Raw genomic sequence first — 24,367 nt, 5'->3', positions numbered from 1 at the left:
AGATTTAAGCATGAAAGCAAACCATATGCGTACAAGAAGAAAACATGAGTGAATTTTCACCAATGGGAAAAAATTTCCTAACTATGCCTCTGTTCCAGAAGCGAAAAGGAAAATAGCTGGTAAATTTGATTAAACAATCAAAATAAATTTAAATTAAATTTAAAACAATCATATGTCAAAAAACAATATGCCAGGTAAGTGTCGATGAAAAATAATCCATAACCAATCTATAAATGAAAATTTGGGAGAGTTTATTCTGAGCTAAAATCTGAGGACCATGGCCCGGGGCCTTTCTTCCCAAAGGAAAAAAGGGCACTGAAGAAGTGGGTTGCACAGAGTGGTTATATACCCCCAAACAGGATGTTTCACATATGATTGAAATGTCCCTCCCACAATAGTCACAAGATTGCCCTGTCTGCACAGCGCTTGATGGACACAGCAGGTAGTGGGTCTGCTATCTCAGAGGGCGTAGCAGGAGGCAAGCCTATTGTCTCGAGCTGGGTGGTCACAGGTGAGCACAGCAATCAGTTCCTACCCTAAGGAAAGATGCTTAATCCTTAAGGAAACGCCAACGTTGGGAGGGGGAGGGAAGTTGCACCTTTATCTCAAGGGCCTTTGTTCTTGCCACAGGGAATATCTAAAGCAGATATACAATGCATGCTCAAAGGCCAAGGTCAGACCCTTTTGGAGGTCAGGCCCTTTTGGAAAAACAAGGTCAGGCCGAATTAGGTTTACACCAAATGGCTTCCTCATATACTCCAATGTATCCTATTGCTTCCCATTTTTATTTGTCATAAGAAACGGGAAAAAATATTTACCAACTGTTCATTTCCCAATTGTATAAACAGCTTTTAAAGACAAGTAAGTAAAAGGTCAAAACTTCATAAAGGGGCCGGCCCACAACAGATTGGTTAAGTCCATGCACTCTGCTTCAGTGGCCTAGCGTTTCCCCGGTTCGGATCCTGGGCACCAACATGACACGGCTCGTCAGGCCACATTGAGGTGGGGTCCCACATGCCACAACTAGAAGGATCTGCAACTAAGATATACAACTATGTACGGGGGGGGGCGGGGGGGGAATTTGGGGAGATAAAGCAGAAAAAATAAAAAGATTGGCAACAGTTGTTAGCTCAGGTGACAATCTTTGGGGAGAAAATAAAACTTCATTAAACAAAAAAAGAACCAGAGATACTGTTGGTTCACAAACTTGGGAGCTTCCTTGGTGAAATCTGAAACCGGCCCTCATTCATGGAGGAGAAGGAGGGACCGAAGAAAGGAAGAAAGAGGCAAACCACTCTGGATTGGTAGGTGGCAGGTTCAAGAAGCAAGGGAACTTACCTATGATGTTTGTCTTGGGCAGCTGCAAGATGAGGAGATCTCTGCATCTAACCAGACAGAATCTTAAGTGTTTATACAGAGGCCTTAACAGGAGTCAGTCATGTATACCATCCAGATGGTCTCAACAACATCCTACTCTCTCAAGGCTACGTCCTTGAAAACAGTTCCCACTGTGGGAACAGGGGGCAGAATGTACATTTCAAGGACAGGGGAGCTGGTGAGGAGCCTCTGATTGCCTGGGTCCAGCTCTCTGGCCAACAGGTACAAACTGTTCACAGAGAAAAAAGAAATGTAAATGGCTTTAAATTCGTCGAAAGATCCTTAGCCTTGCTGATAGTAAGAGAAATGAAAGTTAAAACTATACTGATTGACAAACAGGCTGTGGGAAAACAATCTCATATACTGCTTCTAGAAATAAAAAATAAATATATTTAAAATACTATGAAGGAAAAGTTGGTAATACCTAGAAAAATCACATGTGCACTTTTAATCTTTGTCCCAGCTATCCCACTTCTAGGAGTATATTACAAAGATATATTGACAAAAATGTTACACGAGGCTGTGGTAGATTGTGTTATCCACCTTCCTCGTATCCACAGTCTTGTCATGGCCTCGTCATGGGTGGAGCACTTCTCCAACCATGGCGCTTGCTTGACCATGAGGCTTGCTTTGAATGATGGCATGTGACTGGAAGTGACAGTGTGCCAGACCCAAAGCTGGGCTTTAATAGATGTAAACAATAAATGATTATTTTCGTATTCAACTGACGTTTTGTGGTTGCTTGCTACATTGTATTTTGTAGCAAAAGCTGATGGAAAGGAAGCATTATTTGCAACAGCAAGTAATTGGAAACAACTCAAACGTCCATCAACAGGGGACTGAATAAACTATGGACAGGCTACACAAAGGATTGTTATGCTTTATGCTTAATTTTTTTTTAACAGCAAGAGCAGTTGCCATTTAACTAGATCAACTTAAAATAATATCTTTTGAGAATCCAAAAATATTTAAGTACAAGGAGCATTCAATTTTTTACAATAGTGTTTGCATTAATTGAGGGACTATCCCCAAAGCACTGCTTTGCCCGGATCATTGCTTTTAGCCCTCATGAATCAGGAAGTGTGAGTATCAAATCTGGATTCCTCTTCAGAAGAGAATCATGAGTTACTGTGAGCTGGGAGTCTCAGACTTTTTTCTCATCCAAAGTGATCTCATTTTCTTAATGGCTACCATGCATGACTGAATAGGGAGGAAGCGTTGGGGGTATAAGTTGCTGACTGTGCATGGCTGTTGACTTCACCTCCCTCCCTGATTGCTGTGGGGGATAATATGTCATGGCAGATAAGATGACATGTGTGGGGTCAGACAGACCTGAGCTCTAATCTCCACTTCACCGTTTCTTGACAATTAGTTATTGTACAATCCAAATTCCTTGTCCATCAAGCAGGGTCACTAGTACCTACCACAGAGAGTTTTGGTGAAGATGAAAAGTAGGGTATAGTTTCCACACAGTGCTTGCGAGACCAGAGACACCCAAGTACGTTCATATGTTTGTCTCCTGCCTCCATCCCTTCTCATCAAAATTGAATGTACTTTTGTGGGAAACATGAATGTAAACATGGGCTTTGAAACTCCTAGCAATAGTTAAATTCAAGATTTTCATTAATATTTTCAGTTAAGCTTATAAAAAATTGTTACAATACTCTCTGGATAAAGATACAAGTGAAAACAAAAATTCTTGAGAACTCATTGGTCTTAGGAGAAACCTCTACAGTCATATATTAAAGGTTCAGAGTTGGTATTGCATTAAAAGAATCTCTTATTTAATCTAGGTGTGTATGTTAGATTTTATTTACCATTATGCACTCTTTCTTCCATTAAAATGCTTAGAGATCCCTGCCTATTAACACGAAGAGGCATGACTTGAAGTGTTGTCTTATGGGGGAGCTTACATCTCCATCCACTGTCAAACATGACTATGTGATTTGCTTTGGCTAATGGCAAGCTAACGGATGTGACGTATGACACATCCAAGCAGAAGTTGTAAGAGTCATCAAGAGCCAGAGTGAAAATCTCATAATAGATGGGCATCCATGAGAATACTAACAGGAGTCTTGCCTCAGTACTGGGGAAAAGTTAACCCTAGCCAACTTCTATAAAGAGCTTGGTAGTAAATATTTCAGGCTCTGCAGGCCACATTCCCTCTCTGTTGCAAATTGTTTTTTCCTTTACCACTTGATAATGTGAAAACCATTCTTGGCTTGTACATAGTACAAAAAGAAGCCACTGCCCTCAGCTAAACACTGCTTTGGTACCACCTTTACTAAGCTTAAAAGCAAAGCTCAAAATGATTGAGCTATTTCTAAGTAACTTAACTGAGTCCTAGGACAAAACTTAAGAATATTTACAGGGATACAAAAATATCAGGACCCTACTAGGTAAAATTCACAATATTTGCCATCCAATCAAAAATTACCAGGCATGTAAAATCAGTATAATACAAACTATAATGAGAATATAAATCAATTAATCAAAACTGACCCAGAAATGACAGGTGATAGAAATTGTTCCCATAACTTGAGAGATTCTGACTTTAGCTGTGGCTCACAAGTCTGGCTTTCAGATCTCTTTTCATTTCTAACACTTGGCAATTTTCTCTCTCTTGAATTCAAGATCAATAATGTTTCTAAAAATTTTCTTGTAAAATCTACCTAAAATTTTCCAGCTGTTTGGAGCAGCAAAACAGATCTTTCAAGACATCTCTATCCATCATAGTGCCTGAAAGTCTTGATTCCTTTCTCTGTTTTATCAAAACACCTCAGTCCTTGAGAATCTCGAAGGATAAAAATGTATCCTGGTGCTTCAGCAAACTAGAATCTCCATTGTGTCAGGTAACAGAGTGAGACCAACCAAGAAAGCAAATCGATGTAGATGTGTGTCCGGTAAAACCACTAGATGGTGCAATGTCTTCACATTTCATTAACACCAAAAACCTGAGGGGAATTTACTTACAAGGGACACTTAGCAGATCGCTATCCTCATTTGTCATTCCAGTTGCCTGCCTTACTCGCTGATGATCTTGGGAGAAGGAGCTGAGCCTAATACTTTTTTACTTTGCTTAACTTGAAAGGAAGCTTTTTCATTATTTTTTTAATGTTGATGCTGTGATGAGAATTTGAGCATTTTCAAATGCAAACTGTGAGATGAATTCTGGTTCTCCCACTCCACCTCTAAACATAGGCTGCTTGCCTTATTCGTCTCCTTTGTCCCAGATTCCAGCATTCTTCAAGGTGCCGGCTGGCTTCCTCTCCTGTAATAAGCCCTTCACTGACCTTTCCAGTCCACTACTGTCTCTTTTTTAAAAATTTTTGTAAGACTTTTACTTTGTTCCTTACTAGATAGTACAGCATAACATTGGGGAAGTTATTTTATTTATTCGAGACTCAGTTTCCTCTATATAATGGAAACCACCATAGAATATCACTCATGAGGCTGTTGTGATGTTTTAATGAAATGATACATGTAAAGCAATTAGCACAGCATCTAACACATGGTAAATTCTCATAGATATTTATTTACCAGCCTTTGGTAATCCAGGAGGTATCATCTTTCACTGTCTCATGCTTCAATCATATGCTCAGTAATTATTGCTTGTACGTGGATAACTTGCCAAGCATCTGCTTGCTGCTATAGATGGAGGAGTGAATAAGATTTACATGATCCACATCCTTGCAAGCCTTATAGTAGTAGGAGGGAGAGGAAAATAAATCATTCCAGTAAGTTCTACAATATAGGAAGTACAGGGTGCTATGGGAGCGTGCAGCAAAAGTAAGATGCCTTGTCATGTAGGATTAAGAAAGTACCCCTCAAGGAAATATTATCTAAACTGAGGCTGATAAAAATAGTAGTGGTTAGCCAAAAAAAAGGGGATAATCGGGGTGGGATTTTAATCCAGCCTCTAAAAACCCAAAGGCAACAAGACCAGGGCTTGACAAAGTCATGGCTTTCCATTGCTTTTGATCACAACTTATAACAAGAAATATATTTATAGCGTAACATGCACACAGACTCAAACACACTTAAGTGCAACAAGACTTGCCCAAACATTGTTAGCCTTACTGCAAAAATGCATTCTTGTATTTTCTATTCTGTATTCTTTTATTCAAAAATCGTTGGTTGCACCTCACAACAAAGCACCAAAATATGTGCGGCAAAAGAGACAGAAATGACAGAAGTAAAAAAGTTCATAAGATGGGGCCGACCCAGCGGTGCAGCTGTTAAGTTTGCATGTTCTGCTTCAGCAGCCTGGGGTTCACTGGTTCAGATCCTGGGTGTGGACCTACACACCGCTTGTCAAGCCACGCTGTGGCAGGCATCCCACATGTAAAGTAGAGGAAGATGGGCATGGATGTTAGCTCGGGGCCAGTCTTCCTCATCAAAAAGAGGAGGATTGGGGGCAGATATTAGCTCAGGGCTAAACCTCCTCAAAAAAAAAAAAGGTTTATAATGAATAATTACATGACTATATGTCAGTAAGTTAGACAGATGCAATGGAGAAATTCTTGAAATTGACTCAGGAAGAAATAGATAACTTGAGTAGACCTATAACAAGTAAAGAGATTAAATTAGTAAAAATAAATAAACAAATAAACCTACCCACAAAGAAAAGCTCAGGTCCACATGGCTTTACTGGTGAATTCTACCAAACATATAAAGAAAAATTAATACTAACAGCTCATGAACGCTTCCAAAAATAGAGCAGGAGTGAACACTTCTTCACTCATTCTATGAGGCCAGTAATACCCTAACATCAAAACCAGACCAAGACATTACAAGAAAAGAAAGTTACAGACCAATCTATCTTACGAATGTATGTACAAAATCCTCACAAAATACTGGCAAGCCAAATTCAGCAACATTAAAAAAAAAAAATTATATACCATGACGAAGTGGGATTTATACCAGGAAGGCAAGATTAGTTTAACCTCTGGAAATTAATTAATGCAATACATCATATTAACAGAATTAAAAAACAAAATTGCATGGTCATCTCTGTAGAGGCAGAAAAAGCATTTGACGAAATCCAACACCTGTTCACAATAAAAATGCTCAAGAAACAGGAATAAAAGGGGACTTTCTCAACCTGATAAAGAGTATCTATTAAAAACTGATGGTTAATATCATACTTAATGGTAAAAGACTGGATGCTTTCCCCCAAACACTGGGAACAAGACAAGGCTGTCTGCACTGATCATTTAACATTGTACTGGAGGTCCTAGCCAGGACAATCAGGCAAGAAAATGAAATAAAAGTCATACATACTAGAAAGGAAGAAACACACGATCTCTGTTTGCAGATGATCTCGTATATAAAAATCCTATGGAATCCACTAAACGATTCTTACAACTAATAAATGAGGTCCAAAAGTTTCCAAACACAAAATCAAAATGCAAAAAACAATTGTATTTCTATACACTTGTGATACACAATCCCAAAATGAAATTAAGGAAACAATCTGTTTACTATATGAGCAAAAAGAATGAAATGCATAGCAAGAAACTTAACAAAATACAAAATTCATGTCCTGAAAACTGCAAAAATATTGCTGAAAGAAGTTTAAAAAGATCTAAATAAATTGAGAAACATTTTGTGTCTATGGATTGGAAGATTTAATGTTGTTAAGATAACAATACTGCCTGATCTACAGATTCAACGTAATCTGTCAGAATTCTAGTTGGCCTTTGTAGAAATTAACAAGTTGATCCTAAAATTCACATGGCAACTCAAGCGATGCAAAGTAGCCCAAACAACCTTCAAAATGAAAAACATAGTTGGAGGACTCCACTTTCTGACTTCAAAACACGTTACAAAGCAACAGTCCTGATCATGGACTTGCAGCCTTCAGAACTGTGAGCAATAAATTTCTGCTCTTTATAAGCCACATAAGCTGTGGTATTTTGTTTTAGCAGCCTGGACTAATAAGAATTATATTTTCAATTGATTTTCAACAGGGGCATCAAAATCATTCAATGGGGAAAGAATATTCTTTCATTAAATGATTCTGAGATAACTGGATATCCATATGAAAAGAAATTGTTAGACCCCTACCTCACACAAAAATTAGCTCAAAATTGATCAGAGACATAAATCGAAGAGCTAAAACTACAAACTTCTAGAAGAAAACAGAAGCAAATCCTCATGACCTTGGATTAGGCGGTGATTTATTACGCATTACACCAAAAGCACAAGCACCAAAAAAAAAAAGAAGATTAATAGGACCTCATCAAAGTCAAAACTTTGGGGCTTCAGAGAACACTATGAAGAATACAAAAGGGCAAATCCCAGAATGGGAGAAAATATTTGCAAATCATATATCTAGTAAGAGAATTGCATCTAAAAATATATAAAGAACTCTTACAACTCAACAATAAAAAGACAACCCAACTAAAAAATAGACAAAGGATCTGAGTAGACATTTTTCCAAAGAAGATTTGCAAATGGCCTATAAGTACTTGAAAGATACTCAAAATCATTAGTCATTAAGGAAATGCAAATGAGATACCCCTTCACACATCCTAGGATGGCTATAATCCAAAAGACAAATGATAACAAGTGTTGAGGAGGATGGGGAGAAATCAAAACCTTCCTCCACTGCTGCTCGGATTGTGAAATGAGTCAGCTACTCTGGAAAATAGTCCAGCAGTTCCTCAGACAGTTAAACAGAGAGCTACCATTTGACCGAGTGATTCGACTCCTAGAGATATCTAAGAAAAATGAAAACATATGTCCATGCAAAAGTTGCACACAAATATTCATAGCAGCGTTACCATAATAACCAAAAGGTGGAAATAGTTTAAATGGCCTACAATTGATAAATGGATAAACAAAATGCAATACATCCATACAACGGGATATTGTTTGACCATAAAAATGAATGAAGTTTCGATACATGCTACAACAAGGATGAACCTTGAAACCATTGGGCTAAGTGAGAGAGCCCACTGACAAAAAGCCCCATATTATATGATAGCATTTACATAAAATGTCCAGAATAGTCAAATCTATAGAGAGAGAAAGCAGATTAGTGTTTGTCCACCATTGGGAGGGTGATGAGGGGATGGGACAGTGATAGCTAAAGGGTACAGTTTCTTTTGGGGGTGATAAACTTATATCATATATGAATTATATCTCAGTAAAGCTGCTGAAAATTATTGGTCATGACCAACTTAATGGGTTGTGAGCTGGTACTTTGAGAAATACTGTGTTAAGAACTTAAAAAAATCCAGTTTGGCTAGGGCACAGAGAACCAGTGGGGTCGGCAGTGGAGTTCAGTGACTTTTCAAAGCCACACAGCTGGGGAAAATGAAGTTTGAAAACTGGATCTGGCTGCCTCCTATGTGTGCGTGTTTAAACATCATGATGGATTACTTTAGTTTGCAAGTTAATCCTTAGGTCCAAGTCCAGGCTCTTCCATGTGCTAGAAATGTGAATCTCAGGTATCTTAGATTATTTCTTCGTTAGAAAATAGTGGTATTTATACTCACTTCCTATGCCCTTTGTGAGCAATAAATGATAACATATAAAATTCATAGTAATACAACAGATACAATAAAGAGTAGTCAATGTCATTGCTGTAAAAACTTGGTTGGTTGTTATACAGTAAGTGGTATTTTACCCTTTGGAAGATGAATTAGAATTTTGACAGGCGGAGATGGGAGTGGTGGATGGAGGTGGGCAAGTCAGCAGAAACGTGATAAGCAAAAGGTGGGGTCAGAAACCCTTTAAGGCATCTTCAGAAAACCCTGAGCGTATCTTGGCTGAGCATAGTGTGAGTCAAGAAAACAAGGATTAGGACCTTGAATGACAAGCTGAAAAGTGGATATTTAATTAGGCAGGCAAGGGGGAACCATTGAAGCTGTCAGCCTGAAAGAGAATATGTTTAGATTTGTGTCTTAGGAAAATTTATCCATCAGTATCTGGCACAGAGTAGATACTCAACAAATCTTCTTTGGATGAACGGCAGCAAAGAAAATACGCAGTGAAAAAAATAGAAACACTAAGTAGAGAATCCAATTAGCCGGCTGTAACACACTGTTGATCACATAGTCAAAACCCATCTCCCACCCCGTTCCTCTCAAACAGGACCTGACTTTCATTCGGGCTTCCTCACTCCTCCATGAGGTATGTACTAAGCAGGACTGGGTCCTGCCTAGCCAGAACAATTCTGGAGGTTCTTTCAGGAATTGGTTTCAGCGTCTGCACATAATGGAATTCTGGTCTATGGAGACATACGGGAATTCTGCTGGAGGAACACAAGGAAAGAGGACCAACTCTTGTCCTGCCTCTGGATGTTTCTGTGTCTGCGTGTGACGTCTAGAAGGGCCAGAGCCATCATGCAATCAGTCTGCAGGCACGGCTGACTGATAAACCCTACAGAATCAAGAGAACACAGGGAAATCGAGCTGCAGCCCTAACACACCGTGTCTGGAGCTACCTTAGATCCCTTATTATAGAGAAAATACGTTTCCTCATCAGTTAAGCCAGTAGGGTCAAAGTTTTACATTACTTAAAGCCAAAAACTTGCTGATGGATAAGGAGACCATTACAACTGTCCAGGCAAAGGGTGATCAGGGCCTGAGTTAGGACAGTGTCCTCAGGAACAGAATGAGTTGAATAACTTTGAGAGCAATTTGGGTGTAGAGGAGGATTGTCAGATTCAGGAAATAAAACTACAAGACGTATAGTTAAATTTGGATTCCAGAAAAACAAAGACTACTTTCTTAGTGTAAGTGTGTCCTTCACAACAGTCAAGACATACTTACGCAAAAATATTATTTGTTGCTTCTCCAGAGCTCAGATTTAACTGGGTGTCCTGTATTTTGTCTGGCAACCAGAGCATCGAAACTTCAAGACTTAACTACGGATTTGATGTGAGGAAAACAAAGGCAAAAAGGATTTACAGGTGTCTCTGAGATTTTCAGCCTGAATCTCTGGGCATCCTGGGATACTAGTGAATCAGGAAAAGGAGTAAAGGCATTTTGTAGAGATGATAAGACTTTAATTGGGAACTTATGGTGGGTGAGGTAGTCATCAAGTTATCTTAGAATAGTAATGCTCAACCAGAGGCAATTTTGTCCCCCAGGGATATTTGGCAATAGCAGGAGACATTTTTGATTGTCACAATTTAGACGGGGTGAGGAATGATTCTACTGGCATCTGGTGGGTAGCGACCCAGCATGCTATTAAATATCCTATAACGCCCAGGACATCCCCTCAAAACAAAGAATTATCCCACCCAAAATGTCGATAGTGATGAAGCTGAGAGACCTTATGTTAGACCGTGGGGAAAAAATGGATGCTTTTAGAATTTGTATAGTAAGGCGGCACTAGACTTTAATAATCCGGTTTCATTCTCTATTCAGCAAATGTTTACTGAGCATCTAATACGTGGTAGACCAGTTGCTAGGAACATGGAGAGAAATAAGATATAGGACGGGCTTTCTAGAAGCTCAACCTATCAAGGGAAACGGGTGTGTAGCAGTTTCTGGATAAGAGCTTCCAATGAGTATACTGAAGAAAACATTATTTTATCTAAATCTGAAAAATTGTGCAATATAATTCCTGCTTCCCAAAAACAGAGAGCCCAGAATATTAGTGTGACAAACACTAAGTCTGAGGACAGGTAGATCTTTCTTTACCCCAGAAAAACATCATGCAGATATAAGTAAAGGGCATACCTCAACCACAGTCTGGAAAAAATTACTATTGATTGTGTTTTATAGGCTCAAAAGGAAGGTGGAAGCACCTGTCGGTGTCTATCACATGCCTAACACTTGCCTAGCTGCCATCACATGTCAACTCACTTATTCTTCCAAAGCAGAACGAGGCGACTCTTACCATAGGCCTTTTACAGGTGAGAATATTGATGCTCAGAGAAAGTGCATAATGTATGAAGTTTGTCTTTTTGGCTCTTAGTACCCTCCCTTTTCAGATTGTTTTTCTTTATTTTTTTTAACCCACTTTAGTTAAGCCTGTGTTCCAAATCTCAAAAATAATTGTTGGAGCAAAGAGAATTAAAATTGTGCAGTTAGGGCTGGCCGGGTGGCGCAGCGGTTAAGTTCGCACGTTCTGCTTCTCGGCGGCCTGGGGTTCAATGGTTCAGATCCCGGGTGAGGACATGGCATCACTGGGCACACCATGCTGTGGTAGGCGTCCCACACAGAAAGTAGAGGAAGATGGGCATGGATGTTAGCTCAGGGCCAGGCTTCCTCAGCAAAAAATAAGAGGAGGACTGGCAGTAGTTAGCTCAAGGCTAATCTTCCTCAAAATAAAATAAAATAAAATAAAATAAATAAAATAAAATAAAATAAAATAGAATTGTGCAGTTGTACATCCAGACAATGGAATACTATTCAGCGCTAAAAAGAAATGAGCTATCAAGCCATGAAAGACATGGAGGAAACTTAAATGCATATTGCTAAGCAATCTGGAAGTATATATACTGTATTGTGTCAACTGTCTGACGTTCTGGGTAAAGGCAAAACTGTGGACACAATAAAATGATCACTGGTTGCCAGGGGTTAGGGGCAGAGGGAAGACTGAATCAGAAGAGCACAGAGGATTTTTCTGGCAATGAAACTATTCTGTATGATATTATCATGGTGGATATATGTCATTACACATTTGTCCAAACACACTGAATGTGCAACCCCAAGAGTGAACCCTAACGTCAACCATGGACTTGGAGTGATAAAGGTGTGTCAATGTAGGGTCATCAGCTTTAACAAATGTGCCACTCTGGCATGGAATGTTGATAGTGGGGGAGGCTGTGCATGTGTGGGGGGGCAGAGGGTATATGGGAGCTCCTTGTAGTTTCTGCTCAGTTTTACTATGAATCTAAAGCTCATCTAAAAAGTAAAATAAAATCAAAAGGCTGCTTGAGGAGTTCTATTAAAAAAAATTGTGCAGTTCCCCTTCGGTGGCCTGTACCTCAGGCTGTTCATCCTCTGCATTTGTCTGCTTCTGCTGGTGAAAACTCAGCCCTCTTCGCTTTTGAGAAAGGGAAATTTTCCCTTGAGATTCTCATCCATGAATTCTCTCTGGAAATGTAAAGCTAAGAGCCAGTGTGGTGGAACACAGACGAGCTGTGGACCTTGAACTCTCCTGGTTGATTGGTGAATAGCTTTGTGCAAGGCATTTAACTCACTAAGCCTCAGATTCCTCATCTTCAAAATGGGGTTGATGACGACAGTTATATTTAATTATTCATTTGCTGTCTGACTCTTGTGTTAGAAAGCAAGGTCCACAAAGACAGCAACGAAGCCTATTTTATTCAGCATCGCTTCCGCAATGCTGGCACACAGCGGGCACTAAATAATGATGTGTTCCATGGATGGACGATGAGTACACAAAGGAATGGTAATGCCTGGCCCGCAGGGTGGTTGTGAAGCCTGAATGAGCCAGTGTATAGAAGTGTCTGGCACATGCTAGGTGTCCCCTTCCCCTCGCCCTGTGAATTTGTCTTTTCACCTAAAGCAATCATCAGCTGCCACCAGGAGAATCACTCCTGGCAATTAAGAACAACAATGACATCTAAACAAAGAGTGACTTCGGGAATATGACTGACCTAGAGAAATGAGGGGAAGGAGACACCTGCTCCATTTTCCCTTAACAACGTTCACAAAAGTAGGTCTTTGACTTTTCTAATTGCACATCAGGGAAAAGCAGTATCAATTTATATGTAACACGTTTCAACCCAGGGACAGGCTATTTCTATCCCAGGTCTAACGTAATGATTCCCAAGAAGCCTCAACCCTACTGATTCAATTATTCGAAGAGAATTTCTGAAGTTGAGATAGGTTTTATTTTAGACCCCGTTATCATTTTCCTTGATTCTAAAGAAGGCAGGCATGAGAAAGAGAATGAGCAGCACTGAGTTGGGGGGAAAGAGCTGTGTCTTGTCCTGGCTCTGTCAACAAGCTGAGTGTCCTTGGGAAGATCATGTCTCCTGGCCGAGTCTCAATTTCCAGATTTACAAAGTCTGGAAATTAGCTACATCAGTGATTCTCCAGAGCACATCACTGGAGAAATGTTGGATTAATATTCAGATACAATTTTACACCTGGAAAAACAAAAAAATAGTCATCATTTTACAGTAAGTTATATCTGGATTGGTGGAGGTATACGGTAGGTGGATTGATTATAAATGGAGCTTGTTCTTAGCTATCACTTCCACTCAACTCCAAAGGAAACATATCAGCAAATATACCAGCTGTGTGTGTGTATGTGTGTGTATTTTGTGTGTACAAGTGTGAGTGATGCTTGTCGATTAGCACAATATAGAATAGACTAATTGTTGAAGAAACACTGTTGTATGATTCTTTTATTATTTTCAGAACTCAGATTAAAGGATCCCATTTGAAATGATAAAGATGATGATTAGAATTTCAATTGAGTACTTTCATACGGGTAAGGTATTGTGCAAAGGGCTTTATTTAGAACTTCACGCTTACTCTCAATGGCTACTAAATAAATTGACAGAGAATATCTCAATTACATCCTGCAACATTTCTCTCCCGGGATTTTCAAGGTGGTGAATGTTATTGCTTATTAAATTCACCAGTCAATTCCCAAGTAATAAGATAGTGCTTTTCACCATAAAGGCCCAACTTAATGGACCAATAATGGTGTTACTTCAGTTTAAAGTTATCATCAGGGAACTGGAAATTTATAATTCGATGAACTCAATATCAACTTTCTTATACATGGAGAGGAAATTGGCATTTATTGACTTGTTAAATGTATAATTTTTCTTCTGATTTAATATTTTAAATATCTCAAGTTGCTGGCACACAGTAGGTTCTCAATAAATGTGTACTGAGTTAATAAATGAATTAATCATTTCATTATTGTTAGCCTTTTATAGACGAGGAAATTGTAGCTCCTCGAGGAAGCATGTAGTGGGGCTAAGATTCAGCTGTGTCTCATGTCAAAGCCGTTCCCTTTTCTACTTCTTGGTTTCTAGAATCTCTCCTTGACTTCTCAGCAGCATAGTGCATGGTCTCCACGTGGCTCAACATTTTTTTTAGCTAAAAATCACCTTCAAAATTTGAGCTGCCTATAAAGCAAAATGTTATACTCTACAAAGATACCTGCAGAGATGACAGGATAGAGGAGTAAGTAAGAAGGAAAAGAAGTAAAGAAAGTAGATTAATATTGATCCCTTCAGCTGAAGCCCTAATAGTGGCTTTGCCACCCTCCTCAGTTCCCCACCAATTCTGTTTCTAAGCTTAGTGATGTTCTTCTGTAAAAGTAATCCTTTTATCAACAGTGTGTAGCTGCAAATATTGAGGATAGGGTGTTGGTGGGAAACCAATAAAAGCTAAATTAATCTATTGAATGCCAGGGACAGAGACTGAATTTATGAGATAATGTAATACCTTTCATGAAGAGTCTGCATTTCGCTGGCAATCTGACAGTAACTTTCTCCTAACACCTCATGAGGATCAACCATCATCCATCTCTGGATGTAGAATATTTTAAAGGCTTTAATTATTATTCAAAAGTCAATAATAAAAATAAATTACTGGGTTTGAAGAGGGAAAATGGAAACTTATAGAGATAATTTGCCTTACCTGGGTAATCCAGTTAATTAGGAGATAGAGAATAAATCTCATCTTCTCTCATTTATCACCATTTGTCATTCCCTTTTTGTCAAAAAAATAGTATAGAATAAATCACAGGACTGCTTTTTAGTTCTTTTATTTTGGAATTGATTTTCTGATGATGAATGCAATCTAGTGCTAAATAACATTTAGAAAATATGCACACATTAATAAGTGAATAAAACTACCAGAGTGCAATCATTCAGAGATACCGATTGTTAGGATGTTGTTATAGTTATTGTTGGGATGTTATTATGTTACATTTATGTTGTTACAATGTTTATTGTTATGCCCAATAACAATTTGGGCAACAAATATGGCTAAGCAATTCACAGAAGAGAAAATTCTAGTAAGTGTAAAAAAATAATAGGGGCCAGCTCAGTGGTGCAGTGGTTAAGTGTGCACGTTCTGCTTCTCGGCAGCCCGGGGTTCGCTGGTTCAGGTCCTGGGTGCAGACATGGTACCGCTTGGCAAAAGCCATGCTGTGGTAGGCGTCCCACATATAAAGTAGAGGAAGATGGGCATGGATGTTAGCAGGGCCAGTCCTCCTAAAAAAAAACCAAACCATGGGAGATATCGCCAAAGAGTATATCAAAGAACTAGAACAGAAAATCAAGGAAATGAACCAGAATGCGGCAGAGAGAAGAAACAGAAAATATGTAAGACATCTCTTCAGAAAATATTGAAAAGATCCTCTCTCTCTCTCATGCTTTCTTTTCCCTTTACATACCTTCTCTGAATAATGTAGTTGTAAAGTCATCAGTTGAACAAAGCAATTTGACAATAGATTGGGGAGAATAGTTGCATGGAATGTCAAAACCGAGCAAGATGAGAGGGGCATCTACGCAGGAGGAGAGGGGATGCAGTATTGACAATGAGATCCCAAGCAGGGTGAGAGGGGTAAACCTGGTAATTTCACTTTTAGGTATGGAACTGTGTGGAACTTTGAACATGTACCTCAATTGACACTTGGAGGAATTGTCATGGTAGTCTTGATACTAACAGAAATGAGTAGGATAAAATGTAGAAACAGCACCAATGTCCATTGAAAGGAGAATGTATAAATTAATTAAATATATTCACACAGTAGAATATTAGTCAGCTGTGAAAAAAGAATTGTAGCTACATTTTTCAACATGGATGAATTTTAAAAACAAAGTAGATTGAAAAAGCAAGTTGCTCAAGAATAACTATAGCGTGATAGAATTTTTTCAGGTTTGAAAACAAAGAATTAAATATTTTTTGGATATCTAGTGTATTGCAATGTTATTAAGGAAAGCAATGAAATATACCACTAAAATAAAAATAATCACAGTATCAAGTGCTGGTGAAGATGTAGAGAAATGAGCATATTTACCAGGAGGGAATGTGATTGCTACAATATTATTAAAAAGTAATGTGGCAATATCTACTAAAATAAAAATAAATATATACTCTGATTCAGGGATTTTACTTACTGGAATTGATCCCATTAAAATAACTTCCTCTAAATAAATATATTTGTGCAAAGATACATCACTGTTTGTGTTAGCAACTAAATAGAAGCAAGTGAAAGGTATATCAATAAGGGAATGGCTGAAAAACTGTGGTAAATCCATTCTTTGCAAAATTATCTGGCTATTCAGAAGGCTGAATTAGACAAGAGACAGGTATATTTAGCTGGATGAAAATAAAAAATGGCAGAATAATATGTAAGTATGATCCTGCTTTTGTAAATAATCAGTTTGTAACATAGTAATATTAGCCCTAAGCATTTGTGCATATGAATGTATATACCTGTTGTGTGGGAAAATAAATTGGTTAATGCACTTCAGATCTGCGTATTTGTTACTTCGACACATAGAAATGAAAATGGGATGGGATGAGATTACTAATTTTTAAATACAGCCTTGCATTGTTTTGCTGGTTTAAAAGAGGATATGTTGCTTTGATAATGTAAAAAACAGAGAAAAATTAAAAGAAAAAATTTTTTTTTAATCATTTATATCCACTGGGAACATTTTGGGATGTTTGGTTTCCAAAGTGTGTTCCAGGGAATTATATCTAATAATAAATTTAAAGAATTCTCTTTCCAAATAAGTTTGGGAGTCTGGGGTAAAAAAAAAGTTAAAAGAACTTTTTTACTAAATTATTTATCATATCACTTAATAATCTCACTTGTGATGCAAATTTCTGAGATGAGAGTTTCACTTGTAGAATTCCTTAAATATTTTGACAACTTGGAATATCTCAGAGAACTCTTGCTCCATAAAACCAATTTTCTGAAATAAAATGCTAATCCAATTCCCCAGACATAACCACTCTCAACACGAAGTCCAATTCTTTCTAATCTTTTTGCTAGCATTTTTACAAAGCATAGATCATAGGGCACACATCATTTTTGCTTCCTTTTTCTTTGTAGCATTAAGTCATGAACATTGTTTTATCATCAGGCAGATTTTTATGGACGTCAGTTAATTATAGTTTAGTTGGAATTCCAACATAAATGTTTGTGCACAATGTAACTGACACAATCCTAAATTGGTAAAGAAGGATAGTAAAGAATATGATTAAACTGTAAATACTGTGCTTGCGTGGTTCACACTAAACGTTTAAAATGGACTGACCAGAGATGATGGATGTTTGGAGACAGGAGGAAAGGCTTCATGCAGAAAAGGAAATTGAAGACACAGGATCAAGGCTGCCCTGGCCAGGATTAGAGCACGTACATATAACCTGAATGAGAAGTGAGTATGCTCAGAATAGGGACTGCAGCTTCTATTAAGAGAGTAACCTGACTGATTAATATAGGAGATCATGAAGACTTAAGGAGGAGACCCAGTTCTGCAGAATTCTGTAGAAGGAAGAAATGCTTGTTATTATGTAGCTAGATCTGGATTGTGGTAACTGAGTCCTATAATAAAAAGATTTATGTTTTCAAATACAGTGAGCTGTCTCCACTGTTCCACAACAAATCCTTTATACATGGAAATGACTATCCACTTGAAAAGAAAACTAAAAGCCTTCCTAATCAGTTTGGGCTACGATAGCAGAATACCATAGACTGGATGGTTTAAACAACAGATATTCTTTTCTGAGACAGTTCTGGAAGCTGGGGAGCCCAAGATCAAGATGCCTGCAGATGCGTGTCTGCTGAGAGCTTGCTACAGGATTGATGGAGGGTTGTCTTCTTGCTGTGTCTGCACATGGTGGAGAACAGAGAGCAAGGCAGGCTCTCACATCTCTTCTTATAGGGAAACTAATCCCATTCATGAAGGTGAAGCCCTCCCAAAGGGCCCATCTCCTAATACCATGACATTGATGGTTAGGATTTCAACAAATGAATTTTGGGGGGACCCAAATATTCAGTCCATAGCAAAGCCACTCTCATAATTCAGCTGGAAGCTGCATAAACACCGAGTACAATAAGTACTAACATTTTTAGAGCAATTTGTTAATCCCACTTACATGCATTGTCTAATATCATCTACTCAACCCACCTCTGAGAGTTAGGTATCATTATCTCAATATTATAAGGAAAGAAAGTAAGACTCAAAGAACTTGAGCGATTTACCCAAAGTCAGAAAGTTAATTATGAATGAGCGGGTATCTACACCCAGATGCTTCATCTCACGTTCTTTCAGCTACACCATGTTCTTTCTCCAGTATTAGGTACTCCAATAAAAACAGAGGATATCAGTGTGTTTAATCTGTTACTTGCTCATTCTTGATTTTTTAAAAATTTGGATTTATTTTGTAGTCAGTTAGAGTATCTCTTCAGGTAATTTTTTTTTTGTAAGAAAAATACACTGGTGGCATATCTCTAGCTGTTGTATATCTGAGAATATCCTTCTATTGTCATATGCATGAACGATAACCAGGATGAGTGTAAAGATTTTGGGACAAAATCTTCTTTCCTTAAAATCCATCAGCTGCCACTCATATATTCTGACATTTGATGTAGTGAAGTCTAAGCCACACTGACCTGTGTTATTTTGTTGGTAACCTGGTTTTTTTCCTCCTTAATAGAGGACTTGGAAAAATTTCCTTTATCCTGGTCCATCATAAATTTTGCTGGGATACATTTTGTCAGTCCTTTTTCACTGATTTCATCAAAAAAGAAAGGACTCTTTTGTCTTTCTTTCTAATCTAATCTCTTATCAGTAAATAAATAAATATATATATCTCTCCATCTTTAATGCCTATGTTGAAATTACTCTGACGTTTTCCTTGTGAACACTTGTGTTTAGGTCAGACCTCCTTTCTCTGTCCTCCATATCTACCATTTCTGTTGTTATTTTTCTCACTTTTTATTCTTTTTTATTTTTTTTGAGGAAGATTAGCCCTGAGCTAACTACTGCCAACACTCCTCTTTTTGCTGAGGAAGACTGATCCTGAGCTAACATCCATGCCCATCTTCCTCTACTTTACACGTGGGATGCCTACCACAGCATGGCTTTTGCCAAGCGGTGCCATGTCTGCACCCGGGATCCAAACTGGCGAACCCCGGGCTGCTGAGAAGCGGAACATACGAACTTAACCACTGTGCCACCAGGCCAGTCCCTAACTTTTTATTCTTTTCTTAGCATTCCAGAAGAACTTCTCAGTTTATTTCGTTATTAGACAAACACTTATTGTTACTCTGTTCCACTCATTGTCCTAAGTGATGAGGATACAAGAGTGAGCAAGGGAAATAAAAATCCTTGCCTTATTTTTATTTATCCCTACCTCTTCAACATCAATCTTAGCAGAATATTTTCAAGTAACATGTCTGACTGGGCGAGGGAAACAATAGAAAAAATAAACAAATGGGACTACATCAAACTAAAAAGCTTCTGCACAGCAAAGGAAACCATCAACAAAATGAAAAGACAACCTAACAACTGGGAGGAGATATTTGCAAACCATATATCTGATAAGGGGTTAATATCCAAAATATATAAAGAACTCATACATCTCAACAACAAAAAAACTGACAACCCAATTGAAAATGGGCAAAAGATCTGAACAGCCGTTTCTCCTAAGAAGATATACAGATGGCCAACAGACACATGAAAGCATATTCAACGTCATTAACTATCAGGGAAATACAAATCAAAATTGTAATGAGGTATCACCTCTCAGAGGTGAGAGTAGAGACAGAGATTGGATTAGTGGTTACCAGAGGGAAAGGGAGAGGGAGGAGGGCAGCGAAAGGCATGATTAGGCACATGTGTGTGGTGATGGATTGTAATTAGTCTTTGGGTGGTGAACATGCTGTAATCTACACAGGAATCCAAATATAATGATGCACACCTGAAATTTACATACTGTTATAAACCGATGTTACTGCAATAAAAAAAAAAAAATCCCTGCCTTTGTAGAGTTTACAAGAGAAAATAGAGATAGAGAGAGCACTTAAGACAGTGAAAAATAATTTGGAGTTAAATAAAGCAGGTAAGTGAATGGTAGGAGTGGGAGAAGTTGCATTTTAAATACCAAAGGAAAGCAAGATCTTGCTAAGGAGGAAACATTTGATAAAGAGGTGAAGTAGGTGAGAGAGTGAGCCAAATGGATATCTAAAAGAAGGCCATCCCAGGCAGCACAAGCAGCAAATGGAACGCCCTTGACTACTTGTGTGTTCAAGCAAGAGCAGAGACCAGCATGCCTGGTCCAGAGTGAGCAGGGGACAGGAGCAGGAGATGAGGCCAGTGAGGTGATCTGAAGCCAGATCATGTAAGACCATATGGTTAACAATAAAAACTTGAGGTTTTGCTCTGAATAAGAAGGAAAGCCACTGAAGAGTTCTGAGAAGAGGAGTAGCATACGTTGGTTTGCTTTTTAATAGAATTATGCTACCTGCTATGAATAGGGCCAAGGGCAGAGGGAGAGACATTAGTGAGAAGGTTATTGTCATAATCCCAATGGGAGATGATGGTAACTTCAACCAGAAGGATGGAGGAGGAGGTGGTGACATGTGGTAGGACACAATGTATCTCCGAGGTAAAGCCAATAAGACTTTCTGATGGATTGAATGTGAGATTTTTGTCCTGAGCAACTGGAAGGACAGAGTTAAATTTTAACATGAAGAAAATTCTAGAAGTAAGGATGGCAATAAGAAACACAGTTTAAAGCGTGTTATTATTATTATTTTTTTTTTTGAGGAAGATTAGCCCTGAGCTAAATACTGCCAATTCTCCTCTTTTTGCTGAGGAAGACTGGCCCTGAGCTAACATCAATGCCCATCCTCCTCTACTTAATACGTGGTATGCCTACCACAGCATGGCTTTTGCCAAGTGGTGCCATGTCTGCACCCGGGATCCAAACAGCTGAACCCCAGGCTGCCAAGAAGCAGAATGTGCAAACCTAACCACTGTGCCACCAGACCGGCTCCTAAAGCATGTTATTTGGGTAATTTTTTCTTTAGTTTGGCTTCTTTCTGTTCAAGATTTTATTTGTAAGATTCATACATGTTAACAAATGCACCTACAGTTCATTCATTTTCATTTATCTATAGTAGGGGTTGGCAGACTTTCTGTAAAGGGAAGATCTCAAAAATCTTTGGCTTTGCAGTCTAGATGGTTTTTACTGCAACTCAGCTCTGCCGTAGCACAAAGGGAGCCATTGCCGTATATAAAAGAATTAGCATGGCTGTGTTCTAACAAAATGTATTTGCAGAAATAGGCAGCGGGCCAGATTTAGCCCATAGGCTGTAATTTGCTGACCCCGTTATCTACAGTATCCCTTTGACTGACTGACTATATCACAATTTGTTTATCCATTCTACTATTGATGAGCATTTGGTTGTTTCAGCTTGGGGCTATTACAAAATGCTCCTAAGAATCTTTTGGAGCACATCTTTTGGTGCACAAGTGCCCAAATTTCTATTTTTTTTTTTTTAAAGATTGGCAACTGAGCTAACAACTGTGGCCAATCTTTTTTTTTTTTTTTTTTTTTTCTGCTTTTATCTACCCCAATCCCCCCGGTACATAGTTGTATATCTTAGTTGCAGGTCCTTCTAGTTGTGGCATATGGGACGCCACTTCAACATGGCCTGACAAGTGGTGCCATGTCCGCGCTCAGGATCTGAACCAGCAAAACCCTGGGCCGCCACAGCAGAGTGCATGAACTTAACCACTTGGCCACGGGGCCAGCCCCTCTATTTTATATATGTAAAGAAATGGAATTGCTGGGTCATAAGACATGTTAATCTTCAATTTTGATAATCTCACGCTGTTTTCCAAAGTGATCCTAATAATTTAACTTTCACCATCTGCATATGAGAGTTCCTGTGGTTTTACAACCTCACCACCAGTTTGCTACCATTGGTCTTTTAATCTCAGTATTCTGGAGAGTGTTTGGTAAGACTTCATTTTATTTTCAGTTTGCACCACCTAATTACTGATGAACATGAACACTTTTATGTGTGTTTTAGCCATAGAAGTTTTCTTTCCTATGGGCTGGTTGAAGAATTGTGTACACATTCCTATTGGGCTGTCATATTTCTATCATGTAAATATTCCTATTGGGAATATTGTCATATTTATTCCTATTGGGCTATATGTATTACTATTTAAAGTTTATTATTTTGCAGAGTTATTTATAAATTCTGGTTATATGTTGCAATTGCATTTACTCAGATATTTGCTCTTTTTTTATGTTCTTTATTCATTCTTGCATTTCTGAGCTTCCGTATGGTATTTATTTCTTCTGCATTGAAGAACTTATTTTGGTGTTTCCATTAATGCAGTTCTGCTGGTGACGAATTCCTTTAGCTTTTGTTCATTTGAAAATGTCTTAAATTCACCTTAATTCTTGAAGGGATTTTTTTTTTTTCTGAGTATAGCATTTTAGGTTGGCTATCATTTTGTTTCAGCATTTTGAAGACATCGTTCATTTGTCTTCTGGTTTCTATAGTTTCTACAGATAAATCAGCTGTCTTATCACAGCTTATCTGAAGGTAATATGTCTTTCCCACTTCCTCTTTGTTCTTAAGGTTTTTATCTTTGTTCTTGGTTTTCAGCAGTTTTTTTAATGTTCCCTGGTGTAGTTTTCTTTGTGTTCATTCTGCATGGGATTTATAGGGCTTCTAGAATCTGTGGCTTAAATTATTTTGCCATTTTGGGAAAATCTTATTGCTTTTTGCCCTTTCCTTTCTCTCTCCTTTCCTTCTGGGTCTCCAATTATATATATGTAAGACTTTCTTATTAAATTCTCTACATACGTTGCACATTTTTCTGTATTTTCATTATTTTGTAGTTATATGCTTTATTCTGGATATTTTCTTTGGGCTTATCTTCCAGTTAACTAATTCTCCTTTTGGCTTTGTCTAATCTGCTCTTTAACACACAACACCTTAGTTTAGAATTCTGTCATTATATAGTTTTTCATTGCTAGAACTTCAATTTGATTACATTTATAGTTTCCAAGTTCCTGTCAAATTATCAATCCTATCTTTTTTTGCTTGAACACATTCAACACAGTAGTTTGTTTTAATACATGTCTTATGGCTTTATTATGTGGATTGCTTCTAGAAACATTTTTCTTATTTGTTGTTTCTATTGATTTCATATAATATTTTCTTTCATGTGCATAGATTGTATTTTTTTTTAGTTTTTAAAATATTTTTTCCACTTTTTTCTAGGTTTTCTCATCAGGTGGTTAGTCTGAACTACAAAGAGTGTCATTCAAGAAGCAGAATTTCTGAATCTTTCTCCTTATTTTTTCTGTTTTCATTAATTATTTTAATTGTGATATTGCATTTTTTTCAGTTTCCTTGACATCTACTATGTCACTTATCTGTAGTTTCATCTTATTCTAATATCTTTTATCCTAGCCTGTCTCTATTTGTTATGGTGGTATGCTTCTGTTTCAGAGAGGCAATGTTTCCTTGCATTCTCCTGAAAATGTCAAACTGGTTTCTAAAATTTTCATAAGTTTGTTATTCTTCTGAGTCTTCAGACCAAAGTTCTCCTTCCTTTATTCTGCAATTTTCCTAAACAGTTACTAAAATTTCTCTTTTTCTTTGTTTGTTATTTGAGGAGAAGATCTTTCCAGGCTTGTTGACAGAGTTTATAGGTCACTATTATTGTGCTTTCTGTCACTACAGGTCTGGTCAAGTCTTTGACTGAGACTTATACCTGGATGGCAGCCTGATGTCCATAATTCTTAGGCCAATTCTTAGTAGGCTTTCCTTGAGTAGGTTTTAATTAGGTTAAAAGATAATTTCTCTGAACACACAAAAATGCAGAATAAGAAACATTGTAAGTCCCAATATATGTACTCCTTCATAGTTCTCGCTGTTTTTACCTTTCCCTTCCTAGCTTTAACATCACTTAGGAGGATTATACCTCCAGGATGAAGCAATACAGCCTGTTTAAGAGTGTGTGTTTAAGGTAATTCAACCT

Source organism: Equus asinus, chromosome 12 (genome assembly GCF_041296235.1).
Source record: "Equus asinus isolate D_3611 breed Donkey chromosome 12, EquAss-T2T_v2, whole genome shotgun sequence".
Taxonomy (NCBI): domain Eukaryota; kingdom Metazoa; phylum Chordata; class Mammalia; order Perissodactyla; family Equidae; genus Equus; species Equus asinus.
The sequence above is the reverse complement of the archived record's forward strand: the minus strand, read 5'-3'. Positions refer to the sequence as shown.